Genomic DNA, 3211 nt, shown 5'->3' on the forward strand with positions numbered 1-3211 from the left:
GAGGACACTCAGCCGGCTGAGCCCCACTGGCCAGGGCCACACAGATTCGCTTAAATGACTATTTCCTGACTACTCCGTTACCTGCCGTGAGTGATCACAAAAGAAGTACTATAGTATTAGGAGAGAGCTTGTAACTGAAATGCAGACACACATGAAAGAAAGTATTTTACATTATAGGTATGAAATAGGGTTGAATACAGTACAGGAAACTAAACCAGATAAACCGTATTGTTCACAAGAAACCTCTAAGTAATTAATTTAAAGTAGCAGTTATCAGATGTTTCCAAAGGTGTCCTGTGCCTGCAAGAATTCCACGTGGCCTATGACTGGAATTTTGTGACCTCAGCGTCAGTTGTCCCTGTTACAACCTGATCGGCATTTGACTTTTCTCTCATCGCAGTGTTCAAGAAGTCGAAAAGAAATATACGCTATGCTGATTGTTATCACTGCATTAGAATTGTACAGTGATTTATGGCAGGCACGTTATTTCACAAGCTTTATCACATGCAATTCATCTGAGTGCCCTGGAAAATAGGCAGGGCATAGATTAGTAGATCCAACTTAAAATGAAGAAACCAAAGCTCATTGTAACTTTTCTCGCTTAAGAAAAAAAAAAAAATTTAATCTTCACCCGAGGATATGTTTATTGATTTTAAGAGAGAGTAAGAGTGAGAAACATCCGTCGGTTGCCTCCTGAACTGGTCCCGAGGAAGGCTCGAACCCAAAGCCTAGGTATGTGCCCTGACAGGGAGTCGAACCCACAACCTTTTTGGTGTACAGGACCCCGTGCCATCCGGCCCTGCTCTCTAAAGTACTTTTATCTACAGATACATACATTTAAGCTGATAGTCATCTGAAGTATACAAAAGAATGCCTGGGATACAGTAAATGTGGACTGAATGAACGGTGCCTCAGGTATTGAAGTAACATAGGAGGCTGCCCAGCTAGCGGGGCCTTTCAGCCAACAATCCCAAAGCTCCAAACCAGAAGAACCGCAGCTCACTGCAGTCAGCCCCTCGCCCTGGCCGTCTGCCAAGGCCGCCTCTGGTCGTCAGGACACCTGCACTAATCGGGTGGATCGCGGAAACGTCCTGTTTGTCCTGTCACACAACACGCCGACTGACAGAGGGGTTACACCGTGGGCCCTACCTCCTGCCTGGGTTCAAAGCCTAGTGAGCTTGGGGCAGTCACTTAACTCCCCTGTGCCTCGATCTATTTCTGTAGAGTGATTTTTCGTTTGGTTATGGGTCACATTTTCCTGTTTTCTTAACTAAAGGCCTGATTAAGGCAACATAAAACACAGAAATTATTTTGATAAAACAGAATCTTTGCTTTTTTGACAGAAGACTTTTATAATATCAAGAGCAAACCAATTGTCCAAGAAAATGTGTCCTTTTAACAGATGAAAGAATATTAGATTTAGTATGATATTGATATTAAAGCTTACCTTTAAAAACCCTAACAAATTGATTCAAGTTTATCTAGCTGATCACCTATCAAATTTCTTTCCCAAGATTCCTTTTCATGAACCTTTTCTCAAAAATGCATTTCCATACCTTACAACTCCTTTTATGGAAAACACATATTATTTCCTTCCATATTAATTAAATTCTTAACCTTTAGAAATGTTAATTTCTAATGACAACTGAAAAGTTAGCAATTAGCATTCTTTGGACTGGAAAATTTATGAATTCATTTTATAACCTCTAGAAAGGTTATAGGCTCTTTTACTGGCAAATAGATGTTGTTTTTGTTTTGTTTTGTTTTTTAACAAGCTTAATTCACTTTATTTTTCTTGTATAAAATAATGTGGTGGCCGCAGCCGGAGCCTGGGTCCTCTGCACAGAAACTCTGGTGCGGGTCTTTACAAGATGGTCAGTGAATTCCTGATCGGGAGACCTGGTGACCACGTCTCTTTGCAGAGGTTGAAGGTGAGACACCCGTAGGTCTGGCATCAAAGGTGGCCTTGGGGAAGTTGCCCAGGGTGGCCTGAGTGCAGCTGCCCTCGATGCCGGCCATCAGCAGCTGCTTCCTGGGCACAGAGGCTGAGATGAAGCCAGCGCTCCTGGGGGCGGCGACGAGGCACATCAGCCCTGAGCCACAGCAGCCGGTCACCTTGCAAGGGACAGTGTGGGACTTGCTAATCTTTCCCCAGTAAGCTCCCCACACGGACAATAGAGAGCTTGGCCAGGATGATGGCCCCACAGATGGCAGCTGCTACTTACCTGGAGCACTTGACACCCAGGCTGACTTGTCCACTGTAGTTCTCAGTGACAAGTGCCTTGAATGGTGTCCTCTGACCAACGAGGGTCTGCTTTTGCACCGGGACAATCTTCAAAACATCTTCCATGAGGGATGTCCCCAGAAAAGGTCAATGACCTCAGATTCCTTGATGGGCAGGGAGAAGTATATCGCCTCCAGGGACTTGGTCTTCATGTCCTTGACTAGGTGGCCCAGCTTGGTGACGGGAACCCACTCTTTGTCCTAGGTCTTGCCTCTGTGAGCTCCGTAGCCTCTCCTGGTCCTGACCTTGGTCTCAACCTCAGCCCCGGAGGCAGCTGCCAAACCCTCCACAGAAGCCACCACGGCCTCCCATTCCCAGGGCCCTCCCCCAGCACCCCGTTCTCTGCCATTCAGTGTTTCCTCAGAGAAGAAATACTGACAAATAGACTTAATAATTTTCAGAAACATATGCTTCCTTAACAAAGCACAAAACTTACTCATTAAATCCAAGTTAATCGTCTAGTTTCTCTGCAATAAGAAGTCAAACGTAGATTAACTTATTTAACAATGTTTCAGTATTTTCTCTCATTTGGAAATGATCTAGATATTCAATGATTTTACCTTGACTCATCATTTAATTTAACTTGTCAAAACTCTAAGGTTTCAAGTCACCAAAAGATTTTGGAGTATCACGTGGACATGCCATAAAGCATACATAATGCTGAGAGGTTCTCCTGCATCGACTTATTTTACTTGTTCTTAGTAATTATGTGCAGGTCACTTATGGAAATTTCATCGCGCTAAGTTACTGTTCCTGCTGACAGGTTTCCACCAAGATAACATGAACTTATTTGACTGATAAACCCAAGTAGAATAAAGTATAATAACTCTAGAGACATGCCCATTTAACCACACCAAACTCAAACCGTCTTTAACATCAAATATTTTCTCTGACCACATGATCCTGAAAAGCATTTGGGTTAGTTTC

At 43.5% G+C, this 3211-nt stretch overlaps 1 pseudogene across 1 annotated transcript; it reads right to left on the reverse strand.

Moving 5' to 3' along the window:
- Positions 1-1781: 1781 nt before the first annotated feature.
- LOC308559414 (small ribosomal subunit protein uS5 pseudogene) lies at positions 1782-2691 on the reverse strand (annotated as a pseudogene). The gene has a single exon. The product of its transcript is annotated as a small ribosomal subunit protein uS5 pseudogene (transcript).
- Between the last annotated feature and the right edge of the window lie 520 nt (positions 2692-3211).

This window comes from Miniopterus schreibersii, assembly GCF_964146895.1.
Source record: "Miniopterus schreibersii genome assembly, chromosome: 7".
Taxonomy (NCBI): domain Eukaryota; kingdom Metazoa; phylum Chordata; class Mammalia; order Chiroptera; family Miniopteridae; genus Miniopterus; species Miniopterus schreibersii.